Raw genomic sequence first — 26,166 nt, 5'->3', positions numbered from 1 at the left:
TTTTGCTACCTTAGAGCGAGCTTAAAACATTTAGCGCAATTCATTTGAGGTGGATACCCAGAAGAAAACCAAGTTCCTAACAAACATGGCGGAGCATACCGCATTTCTTGCAACCCTAGCCGATCTACTAGATGAGTACAGGGAAATATTTCTGGCTGAAATTGAACAAATAAGCTACACACCTATCCCTAGCTCAGTGGAAAAGGCACCGCTCTCACCCATGCTGACTACCGCCCCTGTCTCTATGCAAAATACCTGGCTACAATAAGTAGAGACTGGACTACACGTGGAGGTGTCTGTAGATGTGGGGATTGACGTCTCCCCTGTGCCGCATATAATGAGCCTCTCTACTTTACTACAGTGGCCACTTATCTTCAATTGGAACAGATGAAGCCGGTGGGCGAGGATGTTTTAACCTCTGCATGCATGGAAGCAGATCTATTCTCCCAGGTCCCTGTTACCAGCGAAAGTTTCACAATTATGCCTACCTACCACTATGCTGGTCCTATACAGTCCATGGAAGTTGAGCACACGGAGATCCAACTAAACCTTGCCTTGCTCCAGAAGGATAACACTATAAAGTTAAGTACCTTAGTGCAAGGTCCGATTACAGCCACCCAAGTTTGGAAAAAAGACTCTGAAGTGAATATAGAGCCCCATCTATACCTTATATTACTGAACTGGGTTTCTCAGAACAACTACTGTCAGCCGTGACAGGGAGCAGAAGAGAGGAGGAAAAAGTGCACATAGCTAACCATGGCACGATTTCCAGACACCCAAAACACCTTTCCGATGGCTGCTCCCCTGGGTACATGGAGACTGTCAAGACTGTTAATTTTGTAAGAGGCAATATCTCCTGTCGCCTCAGTGTAGGCTGAGTGTTCTAAAACACCTAAAGGACTTGTGTTAGTACACAATGAAGCTCAAATAAGTAGGTCTATTACTCTCAATAGTTGTTCATTGGAATGTATGTGCTTACTTTCTTTAAGGGCTCACACACAGCAAATGTATTACACATCCCTCTGTTACTACGCCTATGTGTGAGGGTGTTTTATAGATGTACTGCAATTATCTGAAGGTGTTACACCTGTTTTTGTTCTTTTTGCCTTTTAATGCAATGGTTTCTTAAGGTGTTATCTTTACTTTATTTTTAGTGCAGTTGCTGGAGCTCTCATTACCCTTTAGACACTATACTGCAGATAGTGACAGTAACTGGGAACTCTTCACTTTTTCTCTGGCAGCTACCAGTATCCCCAAATGACCTAATTCAAGTATGACTCTAGCTGCATATCATAGCAATGTACCCACATTTTGCTTTGACAGCTCTTTAGATATAGATCCCTTTCCTCTACCCATTAGCTCTGTAAGGGCGCTGCTCATGGCCAGAGCGGTGCAATTTAAGAATTCTGGTAATGTGAGGATCTCGGCTATACACGTATAATACAGTATTTATGTAATGCCAAATGCCTGCCTACTACCAAAAAGCTTCCCAGTTAGAAATACTGTAGTGTCCCCTTCTGGTAACTGCAACCCCCTATACATTTGACCTTCACACCCCACAACTCTTAGTTGGCATAACCAAATTATAACATAAATAATGCAATATGTTAAAGCTGCAAGTATCAATATTATTGCTGTTTCAATATCAGATAAGAGTCCAGCAAGATGACAATATCACTGTGCCTATATCTTGGCTTATTAAGCCCATTATGCAGAGTGTTTGAGTTAAATATGTGACCTAATCCACCTTACCTCTCCAATTTTAGTACCCCTATCATCATCTGTAAATGTATTATGTTTGCAAGACCAAATACTGATTTGTAACTAAATGCTAGGAGTCCTCACATTATTTAGATACCACAAGCTAAGAGGTAAATTATTTCATATGCTGAGTAACTATTACTACTCTATACTAGTCCCTTAATCCCTCCTATCACCGTTAAACCCCTGTTCAGCAATCTCAGACAGAGCACTGCTCCCTTTGGGAGAAACCCTCTTTACTGTTAATGTTACTGATGTTATTTCAAGAGTGGATAATCAACCTTACCTCATATATATACTTCTCAATTATACTGTGCTGACTTTTCTTTAAGTTATACAAAAATAAAAAAGAGGTTCACCAACTGGGTCCCAAAAGTGGTCTCCTTTTATTTCAGATTGCCCTCTTAGTGTTGCATTCTTCGCAAACTTAAGAGGCCCAAGAGTGACCTCATGTGTTATCAGGGGGGTATACAGACTATTAGGCGAATATTTTTTGTACTAAATGTATAAGTTACCATAGGAACAAGAGCTGTTCTCGTATGTTTATTCTGGATGTACATTGAAAAATGTTGTTTTGTTTTGTTTTATTTCTTACCGATGATGCTTGTCTGTATGCCTACAAGTGAACCTCAATAAAAAATTATAAAAAAAGAAAATATTGATTTTAATAAATATATTGTTATATATATACATTTTATTGGTTGGCAACTGCTAAGATAAGTACTCCAACATTTGTACTGGAGATTACTGCTGATATAATAATAAATTATATGGTAGACCTAGTATATACCAAAAAAGCTAATAAAAAATAATATTAGTGATTGATCGCGCCTAAACCCAAAGCTGCGCTAGACCAACGTTACCAAGCCCGAAGGTGTTAGGAATACTTTACATTCCTATGTTCGTGACATAGTAGAAAATGTTCTTTTTATTTTTAGATAGATATGTTGTCGTATCCTCAAACCTAGGGGCTATCACTAATGTGTAATTAGCAACAGATGTATGATCTCACAAAGGAAGCAAGAGAGAGTGAGATGCAGTAGGAACTTTTTTCTTTAATTATAAGTATTATATGCCTTGATTAGCTTAAACTAATTATAGACAAACATTCAAACACTCACACACTATTTAATAATTATTAAGTGAAGATTAATACATACCTTGAGTTCTAAAGGTACCAAATAACAACTTTTTAGTGTCAGTTCACTGTAATTATATACATATTAGACCAATCAGTTTAGTACATACCATAAGTGAAAGGCTAGTTATATATATGTTAACATCCTTATAAGACTTCATGAATTTGGCTGACTTATAGATAATTGTGTTTTGATTGACAAGAGCAACTGAATACACATGTCACAGTTCTAAATGTGATGCACTTGAAAAGGATTAACCCATTGCTAACTGAATCCTGACTAATTCTATCTTATATTAATTAAATGTATAACTCCACTTTCTATATTTTATAACTCCACATATGTCTACATATCTGATAGACATGTGCAAGTGCGAAAAATTTGGTTTGGATGAATCTATCAGACTGAAAAATCAGAAAATTGTTAAATCTACCCCATGAGGCCTATTTATCATACAATTAATATCTTAAATTATGCCATATGGTAAATCCAGAGAGGTACGTCTAATATATGTACAAGTGCAGTTGTACATATATTAGACACACCCCTCTGGATTTACCCTACGGCATCATTTAAGATATTAATTTCAAATACAAATATTCACTTATTCACACAACTATTGACTTAGTTCACAACGTCATGATGACGTGCTCACACACCTCCACAGGTTGTGATTATCCCCTAAGGATATACCCAATTGTGCACTCACTATTATTTATTGATACACACCCCTTTAAGGCGTATAACCAATTGCGCACTCTTAACATCACGCACTCATTGACACATTATACATTGTCTTGATGACAAGCTCACACACACCCCCAGGACATACCCAATTGCGCATCAACTACCATTTACTGACACACATCCTCCCACGGCATATACCCAATCACATACTTCCTCTCATTCACTGACTCACACCTTTGATCACGCCTTAGTTCAGAGTATGGTATAATTGCTTTAACAAACGGAGCAACAATCGGCCAACAAACTTATATTAGTTTGTAAATAAGGTACTTTTTTAAACTAAGCTAATAGTCTTTGGCTGCTATATGAAACATGAATAACCCTAATTTAGAGTGTTCTATTGAACGATTTAACACAAAAAATTGTATTCAGATTGTGAAAAATAAAACACTACAAAAATTATATAAATGAATCAGATGAAGACGTATGGTCCCCAGATCATGATTAGCTTTAAGGTTTGTACTTATATCATTATAACATAACTATCAAGGCTTTGATTCAGGCAAAGAGAGTGGAATAGGACAATTCTGTATGAATGTATAAAACCTCCATTCCTATGGAGCTAACCATTTGTTTATTATATATTTCATTTGTGGCTGCACGTTATCATGTCCATTTATTTTTTCAAGTTTCAATGGTATATTATGAGGCAACAATATGATGGTTGATCATTGTATAGGTGTTTTGTTAACATGTTTAATAGCTTGTATTTTATGCAGTTCTGAGTTTTATATCCAATATATGTAGGACTTTGTTTTTTTTAGTCAATTGTTAATTAAGTATAATTGCTGAAACATGTGGTGGGAGGGGTTATCAGGCTTACCTACAGTTTTAAAAGACAGGGCTTCCATTAGTTGAACAGATGCCTGAGGAAACAGCCAGTTGGGCTGAGAAACGCGTTGCAATCTGTTACAACATTTGTTTTTTATCTATTTGGGTGAAGTCTTAACACCCTTTTGCTTTTACAAACCATTTTAATAAATATGTTGTACCATATGGAAGCCTGAGCCTGTCTTACCTACCACACCACCTGGATATCCTGGATCCCAACATTCTATTGCAGGATCAGTGTAGCTGGGTCACTGTGATTCCCCAGCGGGCGTCAATTAGCACATTGGTGCTGCTCCCCTTTTGAGTATCATTTTAGTACAAGATCTGCTTTATTATTATCTTCGCAGTGTTGCACTAGGAGGTGCCCTCTCTCTTTGTGATCTTTTTCAGAGATTCCTGTTGTTTGCTGTATATCCATGAGAGGAGCTACCCATATTCATCTGAATTCATTTGCACTGGCCACTTTTGGATTGTCATACACAGATGAGCTACAACTAATGATGAATACTTCAGGACAATCTTGATCATTTGAACTCGTGCCATAAGCCCTCATAAAGACTCAGCTAAGATTTATACTTACAATTGGTGCTTATGATTGGTGACTACAATTATCTGGTTGTATTTCTCTGTGATTTATGTATATGTTTATCACCTATACAGGTTATATTGTGACAACTTACCTATTATAGTTACACTATACTCACAGATTGTATTATATGAGATAGATGCATTCACTTTACATATTCTCAATACTTTGGTCAAATTATAGCGCCCCCTAGGGTGCGACACCTAGGTGTCACAACAGTTGTTGTATATGCTTGGTTTTGTAGCATATATTTTTGTATCAAACTAAGGGAAGATCATTTATCAATATAGAGAACAAGAGGGGCACTAAAATATAACACTGGGTACACCGCACTCTACTTTGAGAGAGCTGGAGTCATTGTTAGAAATAGACAAAAGATTTAGATCTGTCTGATACGTAAGAGCCAAATCCTCTAATCCTCAGGCTTAGGGGTAGATGTATTAATGGTCAAGTAGAAATGATTCGCTGAACCAAATCATGTCGGCCCGACCTCGCTAAAAGCCTGTGCAACGCTGCCCCCTACTCACCGGCAGCCACTAGCAGGGGGTGTCAATCATCCCGATCGGATCGGGATGGTTTTAGTCTGCCACTTTTGTAACTTCGAAATGGTATAGGTATACTCTAGGGAGCGCCTCAAGGTGGGCAGGGATATTAGAATAACATTAAACTAATATGTATGGTATAATGCAAATTTAATAAAATGTTGGTTTAATAAAATTAAACTAATATGTATAGTATAATGCAAATTTAATAAAATGTTAAAAACTTGTGTTAAAATTACTCAACACAACAATATATCAATTCTTATAAATTAAAAATCACAAAAATACACAACAATGTTCATGGATCCATGATTTACAATACAGAATTAAAATACAAAAAATAAAAAATAGAATAAAACCATATAACCGTAGTAGCAAAACGTGCAGTCCTAAATGGTTAAAATAGTCTGCTAAATGATTAATACGGTTGGCAGTCCAAAAATGGCAGTCTGAAGTGCCGGTCTGGCAATATAAATGAAAAAATATATAAAAAATTATTAGTTGAAAAATTATATTAAACAATAAATTGTATCTCCAAATGTGGTGAAAAGAAAGTTAAGTTCCAAGATGTGAGTTAATGTTCCAAGTCCTTTATGGGTGATCCAACCTTTGGTAGGTGTATCCTGTGTGTGGTAATTGTGATGGTGTCCAAGAAGGGGATAAAAATATGTGCTTTAAAAATGCAACAAAAAATTGGTGTCCTTAAGGTGTAGTACAGTATAAAAAATTTTGATGAAAAAAATAATAAAATAATAAGTGAAAAAAATTGTTCTTAAATCACACAAAAATAGATAATAGTGAAGTGTTTGTTAAATCCAAAAAATATATATAAAAGGATTCCCAGTGTACCTGTGGAATACAAAAGACAAATGGTGCAATAACGCTAAATAAGTCCTATACTAAATGAAATGAGGCTTACCATCAATAGCCAACGCGTTTGTTGTAACATCCATTTCAGGTGAAACAACCAATAGGATTTCAGTAGCTCTCATCCTATTGGCTGTTTTGAACAGCCAATAGGATTTTAGAAGCTCTCATCCTATTGGCTGATTTGAATTTGAAGAATCAAATCAGCCAATAGGAATGCAAGGACGCCATTTTGACATGGCTACCTTGCATTCAACTTCAGTGTACGGCAGCGACCGTATGAAGAGGATGCTCCGCGCAGGATGGGATCTATGATAGCTCTGCTCCGCGTCGTCGGGATAAAGATAAAAGACACCCCCGGGATGGATGAAGACCTTGCCGCCTGGATGAAGACTTCTCGCCGCCTGGATGTCTGGACTTCAGAAACCGTGAGTAGGTCTTCTGGGGTTAGTGTTAGGTTTTTTTGCGGGTTTTTTTTGGGTGGGTTTTTTTTAGCTTAGGGTTTGGGCTTTGAAAAAGAGCTGAATGCCTTTTTTTTTTTTTTTTTTTTTTTTAAAATATTTATAAGCAGTAAGCAATATAATATCTACATTTTATAGCAAGAGTGAATATTTTGCTTTAGAGTCCTCATTTTCCGTCCTCATTTTCCTTCCCCGTCTGTAATATATTAGGTCACTCTTGGACCTTTCATGTGATATAGCTAGAGTCCAGGGGATTTTATGACGCAAAGAACAAAAAGTATCTTACATTGACAAAATCATTACAAGTATGACATTAACAAGTTGTATTCCAGATACTTAGACCTGAGCTGAACATAATGTATGGGCATAACATCTTGACACATTCTATTAACCGTTGAACAGCTTCAACATAAATCTAATACAACAGACCGTTGTGACCTGGTAGTATAAAAATTAGAAACTGTGCCTACTGTATTTATCCTAAGAAAGTTGTACAAAACCCTTTGGGAAAAACAAAACTTCCCTTTTATGCAAGTTTATCTGTGGGGTCAGTCTGAACTTACAAGTTGGGGTACCATATTTGAGGAGAATGAACATTAAAGGAAAAAGAGAAAGGTGGTTAACTATGGGCGGTTTACTATCCTATTAAAGTTTATGTATGTGCCTAAAGTTGATAGTGTCATCATGGATGCCAAATGCTATGTGCATTGTGTCTGCCTCGCGGTCCCGGCCGCGGACCACCCGACAAGACAGTTTATGTGAGTCTGCACTACCTGATGACTTAGCTGTTCGTAGGGTCCAGTATCTCTCCTTCTATATGACTTGAGCAGTGTCTGCATAGGGCCCCCCCCTTAACCCCCACGACACACCTATTTACCTAGTTTGAGGAAGGATGATAACACTACACCCAGCAACATACTGTTTGAAAACTCCCATTAAAAGAAATATATGTGATACAGACATCCCACTGGTGGATCTACTTTCCTTTAACTAATTATTGTGCATATGAAGCTATAGAGGGTTTATGTACATAAGAGTTGAAGTATACTGATTATATCATACAATGTTGCATGAGCGAATTTGAGCCCTGTGTGCATAATGAATAACATTCCTAAACAAAACATCTACAAAGAGAACCATAGTCTCAAACAGAACAAAACTTTCTTTAACTTAAGGCATAGTAAGATCGTAATATTTAGCTATAGTCGTAGGGGACTTATCCCTGCTTGACTCTTACAGAGGTTGTTAGGTAACAGCGAGACCCCCTATTAAATGTCCTGCCTTTGATCTTGATCCCGGCGCGGCCAGAGTAATGCTGAAGTGCTTACCCAGTGGGCCTGTTCGGTAGCTGGTTCTTTGATCGCTGTGCAATGCTCCGTTTTGCAAGGTATAGGTCTCGGAGATTTCTGGAGAATCACCTTTTAGTGAGGGATTTAGGATCTCTGGAGACACGGACCTTCCGGAGTCGCCCCCCAGGCCCAGAGGTAACCCCAGCGGTCCCGGCCAGTGCCCACTCAGGTGTAATAGCTGAGCTGTCATCTTGCGATAATAAGGTGGCTCCTTCGCGCCTTCTTTGCGGCCTCCACCACCGCTACTCGATGCTTCTATTTTACCAGGCGCCATCTTAACTTGAGGGCCATGCTGTTGTAGCACGTCTCTCCGCGCCGGGAAAAGCCGCTTTGCACCAGGAGAGCCCCGGTAAGCTTTGTCTGCCCAATCTTTCTGCTCCGTTGATAGAGATGAGTAAAGTAGAATATCAGCTCGTTGAGAAGGCTCCCTCTTTATCTGAGTGCTAAGGGTTTCAACTTTCATGGGCCTCATGTAAGATTCAGGTCTGTGAGCAATAGTCTGCTGTGTAGTTTTCATCGTTGATATAGTCTGTGGTAATCTATCCATAAGAAGCTGCAGTTCACTCTCAGATAGCGCTTTCTCAATGAGAGGTTGGAAGAGGCTCTCTAGCCTTGTAAGAAATACGTCCCATTTGTCTAGAAGGGGATTACCTCTCATGGTAGTTATGGTGTTCGGCAGCCTTTCTATCTTCAAATATTTTGCATAGTTGTCCACTGTCAACAGCAATGTAGTATAAAGTTACGAGCACTCTCGTGTGTCAGCAGTAAGTAGTTGTATGAACAGCTCTGGTCAAACACCCCAGTGAAGCTGGGGGGAAGGCGCTGCCTGTAAGTTTGCCACGACTACAGGCCTCAGGTGTCCTTTTCCGACCCTGGGGTCATTAATACAGCAAACAAGTATAATTTTTGTTAAAGTTCAGTAATATTCACGAATCCAGTCGTGTGGGCTCTTGATGCTGTGTAAATCAAGCAATAACTGGCATATTATTAGCTCTTCTCCCAGGAGCACTAGAAAAATGCGACCGCTCGGAGTCACTTCGTGGACACGCCCCCCGCTGAATGCCCTTTTAAGGGCTATGCAAAAGAGCTAAATGCCCTTTTAAGGGCAATGCCCATACAAGTGCCCCTTTATGAGGCAATGGGTAGCTTAGGTTTTTTTTAGAGTTAGGTTTTTTATTTTGGGGGGTTGGCTGGGTGGTGGGTTTTACTGTTGGGGGGACTTTGTATTTTTTTACAGGTTAAAGAGCTGTTTAACTTAGGGCAATTATAGGCTAGGGGGTGTTTTTATTGGGGGGGTTATTTTTATAGGGCTATTAGATTAGGTGTAATTATTTTTTATTTTTGATAATTTCGTTTATTTTTTTGTAATTTTAGTGCTTTTTATTTTTTGTGATTTTAGTTTTTATTATTTTTGGTAAACTTAGATTTTTTTACATTTTTCAAAGGATTTGTCTTTTTTTTAGTTGTAATTTAGATTTTATTTTTTTTTTTTCGTAGTGTTAGGTTTTTTTAAAATCTGTAATTTAGATATTTTAATTGGTAGTATTCTTTATTTTATTAGATTAGTTATGTTAGGTTAATGTATAGATTAATGTAAGGTTTATATTTATTTCACAGGTAAGTTTTTATTTATATAAATAGAGTTATATTGTAATTTTAATTTAAAGTTAGGGAGATGTTAGGTTTAGGAGTTAATAGTTTAATTTAGTGTTTTGCGATGTGGGGGGCTGGTGGTTTAGGGGTAAAAAGGTTTATTTAGTGGCGGATATGTGGGAGGCCAGAGCTTTATGGGTTAATAACTTTATTTAGTGGCGGCGATGTCGGGGAGCGGCGGAATAGGGGTTAATAGCTTTTATTAGTGGCGGCGATGTCGAGGGAGGCAAATTAGGGGTTTATAACTTTATTATAGTGTTGGCGATGTCAGGAGCGGCAGATTGGGGGTTAATAGGTTTATTTTAGTATTTGCCATGCGGGGTGGCAGTTTAGGGGTTAAGAAGCAGTTTATGGGTGTTAGTGTACTTTGTAACATTTTTGTTATGTATTTTTTTTAACATTTTTGTTTTGCAAAATCCATAACTACTGGTCTTTGATTGCAGAATGGATTGTTGCTGTATAAGCTATAACACTAGCGGAATAGCTGTACTGCACAACCTGTAATACAGGTGAGCTGTACATTCCACACTCAAAGGCCATTTTTTGAGTGCGGAATGGATCGTTGCGATATAGGCTAAAACGCTTGTGGAATAGCTGTACCGCACGACTTGTAATATGGGGAAGCTGACTAAAATGCCAATTTTTCAGCTGGATAGCCGTACTGCACAATTTGTAATCTAGGTCATTGTTAATAATTATGTTATAACATAATTTATTGTTTTTTCATAGTTATATCTGTTCACATTTAAAAATATAATAAAACCGTTCTGGTTTAAGTGTCTTTATTGATTCACTTTAATGACATTATCACAAAAAAATATACACCAAAACATAATTTATGTATTATTTACATTTTTTATTTATCATACAAAATACATTAAATATCAATGTATTTTTTTTTTTTTTTAAATGTTATTTTTTTGTGACCTAGTTTTGATAGTTTTGATAGTACTATCAATAGTACTCTCTTTTTTTTTTACCAATGTTATTTTTATTAACATTACTTGGTTCCAGATTATCTTGAGAAACTGGTTGTTCCTATAGAATTATTACTACTGCATTTTGTATGGTATTTTGGTTAGGTTCATTTCTGTTCTCGATTGTAATGAGGACACTGATCACATTTTTTTATCACTAGATATAAACTTGGTTATTACAAATAACGAATGACTTATGCTATGCATATGATTATATTGTTCTTTTATTGCAGAAAATAATTATCCAAAATTATTATTATTATGCTGTATGTTTTCATTTAAAGTGCTAATATTTGTATTCATATTTTGCAACTGTTTAAGAACAAGATCATTATTTTGAACCTGTTTAAAACAGGATTCTTTAACGTATTCATAAAACATTTGTTCAACAGATTGATCTTCAGGTTGATACGGAATAGAATTGTCTTCCTGCTAAAAAACAATTATTGTTTGTTCTTCATTACTATCTTTGTCATTACGTAAATTGTTTTCATTTTAATTTTCTAAACTAGGGGTGAGATTACGTATGCGGCGTAAGTTTCAGCGTAATTGCTGAAACCCAAATCGCCCATAAATTCAGCTTGCACATCGGGTGAATCACATAAACCTCGCAGCCAGATGATAAACTGCTGTAAATCACATAAACGAGTGAGGCTCAGTAATGTGTGCAACTACACATGTATGGCGTCGCCAGTAACTTAGGGCAGTTTATCATATTGCGGCGTGTAACAAAAAATAAAAAATACGTTGAAATCACACATAAAAATCTATCTAAACTAATAATCTAATCTAATAACTACATTAAAAATTAATTAAAAATTAAAAAAAAAACTTAAATACTAAAAAAAATAACATTACAAAAGAAATGAAGCTAAGATTACAAAAATTAAAAAGCTAACATTACAGAAAATAACAAACAATTTATTCCTAATCTAATACCGCCTTTAAATAAAAACCCGCCCCAAAATCTATAAATAAAATACCAATAGCTATTAAAATGACGGACATTGCCATAAGTTTAACAGCTCTTTTTAAAAAAAAAAAAACGAAGTACCCCCGAAAATTACAACCTCACACCCAACCCCCAAAAATAAAAAACACCTATCTAAAAATAAAGCCTAATCTCCCATTGCCCCTAAAAGGGCATTTGTTTGGGCATTGCCCTTAAAAGGGCATTCAGCTCTTTTACGACCCATGAAAATAAAAATAAAAACACCCCCCAAAAAAAGCCTAACGCTAACCCCAAAATCGGTACTCACCATTGATGAAGTCCATTGCAGGCTCCATCTTCATCCATTGTGGGCCCATCTTCTTTCTTCTTGCCGGAAGCGCTGAGCAGTCATCGGAGGCGCGGATCGGGATTGGTCGTCTTTTGCGGCGCTCATCTGCGACGTGGAGGTCCTCTTCATGAGATTGTTCGCGGCACACTGAAGATTCAATGCATTGTACCCCTTTTTTATTGGTGTACCTTGCATTCTTATTGGCTGAAAAATTCAAATCAGCCAATAGGATGAGAGCTCCTTACATCCTATTAGCTGATTTGGGGTGTTAGGTTTCTTTTATATTTTTGGGGTGTTTTAACTGGGTAGATTAGGTTTTATTTTTAGTTAAAAGTTTTTATTTTGGGGGGTTGTAATTTAAGAGGGTACTTTTTATTTAATTCTTTTTTTGAGAAAAGCAATACATACAGAATGTGAGCACATATACATCATATACGTCAAGTAAAATATAGTTTCAATGAAGCAACATTGCATTGACATGTGTTATGGTAGTATCATCAAATACACTTCAAAATCCTTGGTATACTGTTTATACATAGGTTTAATGTTAGAAATATGTAGCTTTGTATCTCCCATTCCAGACAAGACTAAGGGATAGCCCAATTAAATTATGCAGTATACATAGTAAAACATTTCTAGGTAATCCGTAAAGATGTGAATTAATTAACCCCTCTCATAGTGTTTGACTGACTTTCTCATATTTTTAACTATTTAAAACAAACATAAACGACACCAACAAAAACTACACATAACATAAGCCATATACCAAATCAAGCAGTGACATCTGTACCAGTTTATAGAACAGCTTTAAGTAGAGAGCAAATTGGGGATATCCCAGTAGTCAAGTTTTTCACATTTGATATAGAATGCACACCCCATTGTGTTAGAGCTTAGTTTAGCCTAGAGCAAGATGCCTACCACTTGCGCTGCAAAAATATAACTATGAATAAATAACTAAATATGCCTTGTCCTATAAACTAACTTAGTAAATATGAAACAAAAATAAAAATTTTTTTTAATAAAAATTAAACTAGACTAAGGATACGTTATAAACCTTACCCATCCTTCCATATATTTTCCAGGTAAGACTACTGTGTTAATTTCATCCCATAATGATATTCCAGATTGGAACCATATTAGAAGTATTGTGGGAAGAGTGGGTTAAACCTAATCATATACTATACTTCAATGAAATTAAAAACAAAACAAAACATATATTAAAACAAGAAAATTGCAGTCGGGATAGACATTTTAACAAGTTATCTGTCTGCTTTGATACAGTTCCTTCATGTATTAGAGGGGGTTACACTGGAAGTTCATTGCTGTCAAATAAAACTTTACAGAGAAGTTGGTATGTCGTTCCCTTAATAGTAATAGAATTTCAAACATGCAATGGTCAAAAGGGTTCATACTGTGGAGCTGTGACCCAGCAATGATTAAATTAACCCATAGAAGCAAGTCAGCCAATTCCAACCCAGACTGAGAATTAGTAACTGTACCTCGGGAGGTCACAGCTTCTCTCAAGGGATCGCATAACCTGCTGCTCTCTGATTGCATATGCCATAACCCTATTAACAGGCCTGTCAATTCCAGATTTGCTGGTTGAACGTGCGGGCATGATTTTAAGTCTGTACATGTAGCGATCATGCCGGTCATCAGGTGCAGCGATGGAAGTACACAAAGCGACAGAAGACTCAACTGCAGTCGTAGCGGGGTAAGCAATGTTGTGGGTGACTTCTTTTTCAAAGCTTAGTCTAGGATCCATGACTGGAGCTGAAGCAGTTGCCAGAGGAGTCATAGGGGATAATAGTAAGCTGTTCTTTGAATAAACAGTTGGCTCTATGGCGAATTCCAACCAGCTCATGTGGAAATCTAGATCTGGAGCTGTGACCATTAGCGGGTGGGCCAACGGGAGTGTCGGTAGGCACTCTTCTGGTTCGGTGTTTGGCTCCATAGCGGGATTTGATAGGTTCATATCAGAAGAAACTGTTCCAGTCACCAGTTCTCTCCCCCGCGAGAATTTGGGGGCCGTGAGGCTGTCATTATGAGACATGAGTGTAGCGGTTCGTGAAGTGGGTTTGATGACTGACTTCTCTTGTTGGCCAGATTGTTTCTTTGTTGTCAGCACTGTGCATATGTCAGTGCAAGAGTACAAGAGTCTCTCTAGCTTAGGCAAGAGCATAGTCTGTAGTTCTACTAGGATGTAGGAGTCAGCGGAACATTCTTTGGTGCTGGATATCTCCATTGTATGGGGACAGGAGCCAATTGCTAACATATGCCAGATTTTGGTAAAGGTACACACAGCGTGGCGTTCCGGGGTAGAAGAGCTGTAATTCCTTCTGTCTGCAAGGTGTTCCCGGACAGCTTGCCTGTCAAGGGAGCTGCAGATGGCGTGGGTAGGTGGCAGCAATATTAGAATTAAAAGAATTTTTCAGAGCTGATAAGGCTTGCAGCCATCTTGTAGAGCCACCCACCAGAAGTCACTTTGCATTTTTTTTATTTTTTTTAAAGAGCTGTTAAACTTAGTGCAATGCCCTACAAAAGGCACTTTTAAGGTCTAATGGTAATTTTTTTATAGATTAGGGTTTTTTTTATTTTGGGGTGTTTTTTTTTAAAGGGGGTATTAGATTACAAATAACTTGTTTTTTTTATTTTGAATAATTTTGTTTGTTATTTTCTATAATGTTAGCTTTTTTATTTTTTGTAATGTTAGCTTTTTTTTGTAATGTTCGTTTTTTTATTAGTAATTTACGTTTCTTATTTTTTTTTTATAATGTAGTTTTTATTTTATGTAAGTGTATTTCAATTGGGGTTAAGTTATAGGGTGTTAGGTTAGGGGGCTTAGTTTTTAGTTAAATACTTTGCATTGTGGGGGGTTGGCGGTTTAGAATTAATAAATGTATTAATTAGTTTGCGTTGTGGGGGGTTGGCGGTTTAGGGGTTAATAGTTTTATTACATAGTTTTCGATGTGGGTGGATGGCGGTTAAGGGGTTAATATGTTTATTAGCTACTTTGCATTGTGGGGGGTTGGCGGATTAGGGGTCAATAGGATAATTAGGTATTTTGCGTTGTGTTGATTGGCGGATTAGAGGTTAATAGTGTAATTAGGTACTTTGCATTGTGGGGGGTTGCGGATTAGGGGTTAATACATTTATTAGGTCGTTTGTGATGTGGGGGTTGGCGGATTAGGAGTTAATACTTTTATTAGTTATTGCGATGTGGGGGGATGTTAGTTTAGAGGTTTATATTGTGCATTTGTTAGGTGTTTGTTAAGGCTTCCAGGGTGTTACAGTACTTTCATAGTCAGCTCAAGGCTTGCTGCGCCTGCCTATGTGTGGCGAGATGGAATTGGAGTAAAGTTTCTCTATTCTGAATGCATAAGTCCTTGCACTGAATATGTGATACAGACTTGCGATGCCGGTTCTATGTTAGTTTATGTGAGTAAAAACTGCAGGCGACGGGTAAAATATACGTGCGTAACTTGTATGATGTGCCGTATATGTGATCGCTCGATTCGACTAAAAATTGCCGGGATTTGCGGCCAACACCCTTATATGTAATCTCGCACTAGGAATATTTGATAAATCCAATAATCCAATACATATTGTCAGTTTTCTTCACTTGCAGGAATTTCTTATCTTCTTACATTATTTACATCATTTCTTTGTGTATTTGTTTCAGCATTCTGTAGAGTTTCAATACATATTTCCTGGTGTGCTGTAAAGAATTAACATGTAATTTTAAACTAATAATTTCAAGTTTTAAATCATATACAGTGTATATGTTTAAGATAAATTTACCTCTGCTTGGACTTGTATCCGTCATACTTCGGGTGACCATATTGCCGCTTTAAAAAGGGACACATATGAAAAATACATATGGCAGGGTTTTTATATAAAACATTTCTTTAAACAGCCCTGAAAAAAAGCCCTGACATATGCAATTTTCATATGTGTCCCTTTTTAAAGCAGCAATATGGTCACCCTAGTCATACTTGTCACGCCAGTAAACCTACTTGTAGGAATTAATCTTTTAGTTATATTTTTCCGTTCTGAATAAGTTAGTTATTTATATAAATCACCACCTGTTGTTTTATTCAAGCTTTTCTTTGGATAATTTTGCCTTGACCTGCATTTTGATGTCTGAAAAAGTTTTTTACATTTTGTAACTGATTGTGGCATTAATCTTACTGCTAAAACTACTTTTGCAAGATTCCCATATTTTGGATCTCTCAAAACTTGATTTATGTGCAGACATTCATCCAAACTAAAATACTTTTTTTATAATTCCTGGCATAGTACTACATTTTTTATTTCACTGAATGCAGGATTTCTTCCACCTTCTGCATCAGCTGAAACAGGTGTCAAAGTATTTTCATCCTATATAATATATATAATAAAATATAGATAGATAGATATATACAGTGGGTATTGAAAAGAATCACCCCCCCCCCCCCTTGAAAATATCACATTTTGCTGCTTTGCTTTTGTTTATCCAGTTGTATTTTCTCAGTTCAACTTATAGGGGCATATCTATCAAGCTCCGTACTGAGCTTGAAGTGCCGTGTTTGGCTCGCCAGAAACACCAGTTATGAAGCAGTGGTTTAAAGAATACGATCGGGTTGATTGATTGATTGATTGACACCCCCTGCTAGCGGCCAATTGTCCGCGAATCTGCAGGAGGCGGCGTTGCACCAGCAGTTCACAAGAGCAGCTGGTGCAATGCTGAATGTGGAGAGCATATTGCTCTCCACATTCAGCGAGGTCTGTCGGACATGATCCGCAATGTCGGATCATGTCCGACAGGCCTTTCATAAATAGGCCCCATAACATCCAAGTGAAAGATATAACACCAAAAGGTCAGACAAAAATAAAGACAATTCAAAAACAGAATCACTGAGTTGGAAAAAGGATCACCCCCTTGTGTCAGTATTTTGTTCAACCACATTTTGCTTTAATTACAGCCTTTAGTCTGTTGGGATATGTCTCTACTAACTTTGCACATCTAGACTGTGCAATATTTGCCCACTCTTCTTTGCAGAACTGCTTCAGTTCCATTACATTTGATGGTGACCGTTTGTGAACTTCTAGTAACCCACAGATATTCAATGGGTTTTTTAAGTCTGGGCTCTGACTAGGCCATGTAAGGACATTCACCTTTTTCTCCTTCAACCACTGTGTGGTCATTTTTGCTGTGTGGTCATTTTTGCTGTGTGGGTCATTGTCATGTTGGAAGGTAAACCTTCTTCCCATTGACAACTTCCTCGCAGAGGGCAGCAGATTTTCCTCAAGAATTTGACGGTATTTTACCCCATCTGTTTGGTGTTGAGGCCAAATAATTCAATTTTAGTCTCAGCTGACCATAACACATTTTTCAATGTGGCCTCAGAATCTTCTAGGTGTGTTATGGCAAAGCTCAGTAATGACTGCATGTGGCCTGTCTTGAGGAGTGTTTTTTTATTGCAACCCTCCCATACAAGCTACATTTGTGGAGAATTTGTGATATTGTTGTCACATGCACACAATGACCACTCTTTGTCATACATTTCTGCAACTGCTTCAGAGTTGCTGTGGGCCTTTTGGTAGCCTCTCTGACCAGTTTCCTCCTGGCTCTTTCATCCAGTTTGGAGCAACAAACTGATTTTGAGAGGGTCATACTTCCACTTCTTAATAATAGACTTCACTGTGATTTTAGGCATTGATAAATCCTTTGATATTTTCTTGTATCCATCTCCTGACTTGTGCCTGTCCACAACTTTATCCCGAGATCTTTTGACAGTGCCTTGCCACCCATAGTTGATTGTTTGCTTCAGCTGCACTACCAGGGACTGAGATGCGCCAGGAAAGCTATTTTCATGCTGAGCTAATCAATATGCCCACAGCTGATCACAGTTGAAGGTCAAATGGCTTTGTCTGTGCCGTTGACAAGGTGATTAGCTATACCTGATTGAGTTTACAAGGGGGGTGATTCTTTTTCCAACTCAGTTGCACTGAGTAATTACAACTGGATAAAAAAAACTGTGTCTGTCTCTATTTCAGGCTGCAAAGCAACAAAATGTTATAATTTTCAAGGGGGTGATTCTTTTCAATACCCACTGTATATATATATATATATATATATATATATATATACACATATCATTTTAAATATATTTAAAATAAATATCTAATAAAACATATCATTCTAATTTCACTACATTCATATGTATTATTATTATTATTATTATTATTATTAAATGGTTTAAAAGTAATATGTTAATTATTTTTACAAATGAATCAATAAATTATGTGTATATATGTTCTCTACTAAATAATATTGGTAACATAAACTGCTACGACGTGGACTATTGATTCATTATTTTTTCATGGAATCTTGAACATTTTCCATCTGTTACATGTTAGGCATATGACTGTTGACATATTCAAACATATTGAGTAATTCATTGCTGCAAAAAATAATAATAAACCATGAACAAAATATGATTCAGTGAGGAACAAGTTTGAGAGTTGCGAGAGTGGATGAAGGTTCAGAAGGAGAAAAATTTTAATCTGATAACGTGAGGCATGTATGTGCAGACCCCAATCAGCAGGTCCTGAGCCTATTTAGGTATTATTTTAAACAAAGGATATCAAAAGAGCAAAACAAATTAGATAATAGAAGTAAATAGGAAAGTTGTTTAAAATCTCATGTTGTGTCTGAATCATGAAAGAAAAATTGTGGGTTTCATGTCCCTTTAACTATAATGGGCGCGATCCGATATACGGCGTAGTTTTTGGCGCAAGCGAGGGAACCTGCGCCACCCGTAATTTCACCTTGCACATCATGGTATCCAATATACGGCGCCGTCAGATGCTAAAGTGGCGTAAGTAGGACAAACTGGCGTTGTTCCGAAAAGTGCGCAAATACACATTTTAGTCGTCGCAAGTACTTACGCCAGTATTTTGTCCACGTAAAGTCTCAATAAAGTGTAGTTTTATGCAAATTAGGCTAACACTCGGAAAAATTACCCGCGACTCCATCTAAAAATGCGCAACGTAATTACGCTATTCAAAAGTCATATATAAACCCATGCGCAGCCGCCATTTTCTTCAGTGTGTTTGGATGGTTCGTTGAGCTACAGCACACTACAGTGAGTTTAGGATTAGTAAGAGTAGTGAGAGAGGCGCAGGATAATAGTTAGTTAAATCGGATTTTTGTTTGGGTAAGCTTGTACATTTACTAATACTTATTTTTACATATTGCACACATATTGCATACATACATATACAAAATACACAACACTTTTTTTTTCTTACACCTCACACATTTTATTTCAATTTTACAGTGTGATAGGCTGAGAGTTTGGTTGTGATTGTGTGTGATTGAACTGGGAGTGAGTGTGAGTGTGTGAGTGTGTGTAGTGTGAGGATGTCAGGGAGAGGTAGGGTGGAGGGGAGGAGGGGAGAGGAGTTGCAGGGAGAGGAGTATTGTAGCGCACAGGAGGAGCAGCGGGGTCCCCATCAGGGTGTAAGTGGAGTGGGGAGAGGGAGAGTTAGAAGGGATGTTGGGAGGGGAGATGCCCAGAGACCAGGCACACTTAGAAGAGGGACAGAGGGTGCACATGGGGACAGAAGGGGGGAGGAGGGAGAGGATAGGGAGGAACCCACACCAGGGACATCCCAGGGAGAAAGCCAGGTGGCCACAGAGGATGAGCGCATGAGATGCCCAAACTTCTCATTCGATGAGACTGTAGCGCTAGTCCAAACCATCATGGACAACCACAGTGTCCTCTTTGGCCAGGAGAAGGGCAAAGGCATTGCCCAAAAGCGTAAGACAGCATGGTTGGCGGTAGAGGATGCTGTAAACAGTGTGGCCCCACAGAGGAGGACTGTCGAGGGACTTAAAAAAAGGTGGAACGATTGTAAGAGATGGGTGAAAGAGAAGATGGGGCAGGAAGCCATGCACCAGAGGAGAACAGGCGGTGGTCCACCCCTGGAAACCGAATACAACACCTGGCAGGAGATGATACGCAGGTCCCTGAGTATCACAGCAGTCCGTGGACTTCCAGGGGTTCGTGACCACAGCACCTCATACTGGTGAGTAACATCCCACACACCAGTATTATATGTATTTGAGATATAACATCCTTTAATGTCACACATTCATGTACACAATGAGGAGCATGGTATTTGGCCTACTAACAAAAACATGTACAATTATATTTGACATTAATGCTACTTAACACAATGCAATTCATGATATGAGGTGGAATAGTGCAATATTAACATGTCTCAGAGTAACACAGGCCACAAGCCACATGTTGAGTTTTCAGTAAATGGACACTATAGCCATCACAATACTTTTAGCTCCGAAAGCAGGTTCTGTGCCTACATCAGGCTAAAGTAAATTGTGTGACCATAGTGTCACTTAAAGAACACATTTTATCCATCACTGACATGTACACATAACTATTGTATGAAACACATACCTGTATACTGTGCAGATTAAAATCCCTCATATCACAAATCACATTGTGCACATGCATGTTATACAGTTTGACATGAGAATGAGTATTGTCCCTAGCATGTATCAATGTACATTGTATGCCCGCATGCACATATATATGACTGTACTAATCCCTATCATCATTTGACTCCTCCACAGAACCTCCTGTCACCAGGCATGCAGCCACCTCCACCACCAGTCACAGCCATGCAGCCACCTCCACCACCAGTCTTCAGGCAGCAACATGGACAGTATGCTCCCAGGCATGAGCAGGGTTGGATTGCCTCCGTTGAGGACCCAAAAGTGATGCCACCACCATTGGCATACGACCCCTGGCAAGATACCTGGGCTGAGGAATATTCTTTTGGCTTTGAGGGGGAGCCAAGTCAGCCACGAAGGGTCCATGTCATTACCCCCCCCCCAACACAATATCAGGCCAGTCATGGCTTTTACACACAGGGGATGTTGCAAGAAATGCAAACTGGACAAGCTGATTGGTCACACACTAGTCATCAATGGGACTACCAATCCAGCCTGAGAGTTCCACCATCCTCTTCTCTTGGGAGAGCTCCACCATCCGCTTCCCTTGGGAGAGCGCCACCATCCGCTTCCCTTGGGAGAGCTCCACCATCTGCTTCCCTCGGGAGAGCTCCACCATCCTCAGATGAGCATATAGCTGAAGTTGTCCCTGAAGCTCCAGCAGCTGAAGTTGTCCCTGAAGCACCAGCAGCTGAAGTTGTCCCTGAAGCACCAGCAGCTGAAGTTGTCCCTGAAGCACCAGCAGCTGAAGTTGTCCATGAAACAGATGCAGCTGAAGTTGTCCATGATGCACCAGCAGCTAGAGTTGTCCCTGAAGCACCAGCAGCTGAAGTTGTCCATGATGCACCAACAGATAGTGCTGAACCTGCACCTAGAATCACTGCTGCTCAAGAGCCTGTAGATCCACTGTATTCTCCCCTGGGCGAGGAATACATTTCACTCCAGAGGAGGCTCATAACAAGCTGTGAGAGCAGACAAAAAGGTCAACACAGGTTTCACAGGAGCCAACAGAGGTTACTCCAGCGTACCATAGAGCTGCAGAGGGACATGGCAGCATCATTAAATGCAATTGTACAAAACCAGTCGCAGATGATGAGAGTTATTTCTGATATGCAGATGCAGATTGACAACAGATGGCGGGAACAAAACCAATTCTTGGGTGTGTTGGTTGAGCACTTCACACACCAGCAGGACACTGCCTCCAGCCTATCATCTGTGGCCAGCACTCCAGCAGAATCATCTGAATCTTCTCAAACCAGGAAAACCAGGAAATCCACTCCAGTCACCTCAGCCCCCTCATCCAAGAAGCCTAAAAAAAAAAAATATTATTATAGTTCACCATAAATCTTGTCCTCTGTTATTTACCATATAATTGTCATCCACATCCATGTGAGGGGTGTTTTAGTACACTAATATTGTTTAAACATATAATAAGGCCTGTGTGGAAATGGCCCAAAAAAGGTAATATTATCCTGTTTCTGACATATTCTTGTACTATAACTCACATCCACAATAGTTGTTTCTGAAGGGTACATATAGTAATATTCACTTCTAAGATGTAAATCAATGTATCTCACATCCAATATAAATTGACACATTGGTGTATATATAGTAGTGATGTTACTGATAGGGTGTGCATTATCAGGTGTTTTATGTCTGCAGGTGAGAGGTTGTGGTGTCTGTGATTGGTTTGACACAATTGCAAAGAGGCAGCCTTCAAGAAGGTCTTAGAAATGATCATATGAGCCATCCTAGGTTTTGCTTTCAACTAAGAATACCAAGAGAACAAAGCAAGTGTTCTAATTAAATCTGAAAGTAGTTTGAAATAACATGCCCTATTTAAAAGAAGAAGGTTTTCTTTGGACTTGACTGGCCCTTTATATATTTTGCATCAGTGCCAAGCTGTGTTAGCATTAGAATAGATTACACTCCAGTGGGTTCTAAAGAGATGAAGGTAATACAATTTAAAGTAAATAAGCAAGTATATGCCCACAATGTGATAAAGTACCTACAAGCTCAATCCATTTGATTATGTTGTGGCTTCAAACTATTTCAAATACACAAATAAACCTTAAAAAAGCAATATAATAGTATACTGTCCCTTTAACCTTGATATTATGCTTAAATGTGTGTGTTTGTTAAGGCTTCCAGGGAGTTACGTTGGTATTTTAGTCAGTGCAAGGGTTCCTGCGCCTGCAATTTGTGGCGAGATGAGAATGGAGTAGATTTTCTGAAATCTGTGTGCCTAAGTCCTTACACTGTATATTGGATACCAAACTGCGCGTGTTTTGTATGTCAGTCTATGGGTAAAAAAAATACGGCCGAAGGCAGAAATATACGCGCATAAGTTGTATGCTACGCCATATATGTGATACCAAACCAGCGCAAAATTTGACATCGCCGGCTTCTGCGGGCGACGCTGCATATCAGATCGGGCCCAATTTTGGTTACACTTGATGAATTAAGTTTTGTCTAGACCTGGAGTATGTAATAGGAATGATGGATTTCTGAACAAAACAAAAGAGAACAAAATGTTCTCTATTTTCAACTTGCAACTGGGTTTCTATTAAAGATGGTTCCTTTTCATTTATAGCGAATAGGAAATTTATTTTCAGATTTAAAAGACAGTGGGTCAAAATACAAGTGGAGTGCAAACGTTTGCGCACAAGCAATATTGGGTTTTCGCAATTTTTTGTGTGCAGGTTAAATTGCGCTGCTATAACAAGCTGAAAATTGAATTGATCGCTTGAGCGCAATTACGATTTACGCTAGAATAATTACCGATTTCTCAGAGCTCTGGTTAACTGTTTTGCGAAACAAAAAAGTTGCACAAAACACATAAAAAATACATTATAAAGTACACTTACACTCATAAAAACACCATTTAATAAAAACAAAATTTATGCTTACCTGATAAATTTATTTCTTTTTTGACACGATGAGTCCACGGATCATCTTAATTACTAATGGGATATTCACCTCCTGGCCAGCAGGAGACGGCAAAGAACACCACAGCAGAGCTGTTAAATATCACCTCCCTTCACTCCCAACCCAGTCATTCGACAGAAGTCAAGGAGAGAAAGGAAGCAATAAGGTGCAGAGGTGTCTGAAGTTTAAAAACCCAACAACCTGTCTCTTACAAAAACAGGGCGGGCCATGGACTTATCGTGTCAAAAAGAAATACATATATCAGGTAAGCATAAATTTAGTTTTCTTTTTAATGACACAATGAGTCCACGGATCATCTTAATAACTAATGGGAATCAATACCCAAGCTAGAATACACAGATGATACGGGAGGGACAAGACAGGGAACCTAAACGGAAGGCACCACTGCTTGAAGAACCTTTCTCCCAAAAGAGGCCGCAGCCGAGGCAAAAGTGTCAAATTTGTAGAATTTAGAAAAAGTGTGAAGAGAGGACCAAGTTGCAGCCTTGCAAATCTGTTCCACAGAAGCTTCATTTTTGAATGCCCATGAGGAAGCAACAGCCCTTGTGGAATGAGCCGTAACTCTCTCTGGAGGCTGTTGACCAGCAGTCTCGTATGCAAAACGGATGATACTCTAGCTTTCTGACCCTTACGTTTTCCTGAGAAAACCACAAACAAGGCAGAAGACTCCTGAAAATTTTTAGTCGCCTGCAGGTAAAACTTTAAAGCACGAACCACGTCCAAATTGTGCAGAAGTCGTTCCTTCTGAGAAGTAGGATTAGGACACACTGAAGGAATAACAATCTCTTGATTAATGTTCTTATCAGAAACAACCTTAGGAAGAAAACCTAATTTAGTACGTAAAACTACCTTATCTGAATGGAAAATAAGGTAAGGAAAATCATACTGCAATGCCGAGAGTTCCGAAACTCTACGAGCAGAAGAAATAGCAACAAGAAATAAAACTTTCAAAGATAACAACTTAACATCTAAGGAATGCATAGGCTCATTGGAGGCCATTGAAGAACATTGAGAACTAAACTCAGACTCCATGGAGGAGTAACTGGTTTGAACACAGGCCTGATCCTAACCAAGGCCTGACAAAATGATTGAACATCTGGAACATCTGCCAGACGTTTGTGTAACAAAATAGATAAGGCAGAGATTTGACCCTTTAGGGAACTTGTCGATAATCCTTTCTCCAACCCTCTTGAAGAAAAGATAAAATTCTAGGAATCCTAACTCTACTCCATGAGTAGCCTTTAGACTCACACCAATATAGATATTTACGCAATATCTTATAGTAAATCTTTCTAGTTACAGGCTTACGCACCTGAATCATGGTCTCAATGCCCGATTCAGAAAAACCCTGCTTGGATAAAATTAGGCATTAAATCTTCAAGCAGTCAGCTACAGAGAAACTAGATTTGGGTGAAGGAAGGGCCCTTGAATTAACAGGTCCTTCATCAACGGAAGACTTCACGGTGGCAGAGATGACATGTCCATTAACTCTGCATACCAAATCCTGCAAGGCCAAGCCAGTGCAATGAGTATCACCAATGCCCTCCACTGCTTGATTCAAGCAATGACCCAAGGAAGAAGCGCAAACGGAGGAAATAGGTATGCTAGACTGAAGGTCTAAGGAACCACCAGAGCATCTATCAATTCCGCTTGGGGGTCCCTGGACCTCAATCCGTATCTTGGGAGCTTGGCATTCTGTCGAGATGCCATGAGATCCACTTCCGGCTGACCCCACTTCAGAATCAGGCTGGAGAACACTTCCCACTCCCCCGGATGAAAGGTCTGCCTGCTCCACGCCTGGGATGTGGATCGCCGACAGGTAGCAAGAATGGGCCTCCGCCCACTGAATAATTTTGGTTACCTCTGTCATCACTAAGGAACTTCTTGTTCCTCCCTGATGATTGATGTAAGCCACTGACGTTATGTTGTCCGACTGGAACCTGATAAACTGAACCAAGGCTAACTGGGGCCAGGCCAGAAGAGCATTGAAGATCACTCTCAGCTCCAGAATCTTTATAGGAAGAACAGACTCTGACTGAGTCCAAACTCCCTGAGCCTTTAGGGAGCCCCAGACTGCTCCCCACCCTAAAAGACTGGCGTCTGTTGTCACAATCACCCAAGATGGTCTGCGAAAGCAGGTTCCCTGGGAGAGATGATCCAGAGACAACCACCATTGAAGAGAATCCCTTGTCTCCTGTTCCAGTACTGAACCACTGATGGTCGAGGAGTGGACTGAAGGACTCAGCAAGTATCGATAATCTTTGATTTCCTGACATCTGTCAGAAAAATCTTCATTAATTGGGAATCTATTATGGTTCCCAAGAAAGTTACCCTTGTACTTGGGACAAGGGAACTCTTTTTCAAATTTACCTTCCACCCGTGAGATCGCAGAAAGGATAGCACCATGTCCACGTGGGATCTTGCTTGATGGAGGGATGGAGCCTGGACTAGGATGTCGTCCAGATAGGGTGCCACTGCAATGCCCCATAACCGAAGCACC

This window comes from Bombina bombina, chromosome 2 (genome assembly GCF_027579735.1).
Source record: "Bombina bombina isolate aBomBom1 chromosome 2, aBomBom1.pri, whole genome shotgun sequence".
Taxonomy (NCBI): Eukaryota; Metazoa; Chordata; class Amphibia; order Anura; family Bombinatoridae; genus Bombina; species Bombina bombina.
This window is presented reverse-complemented; position numbering follows the sequence as displayed.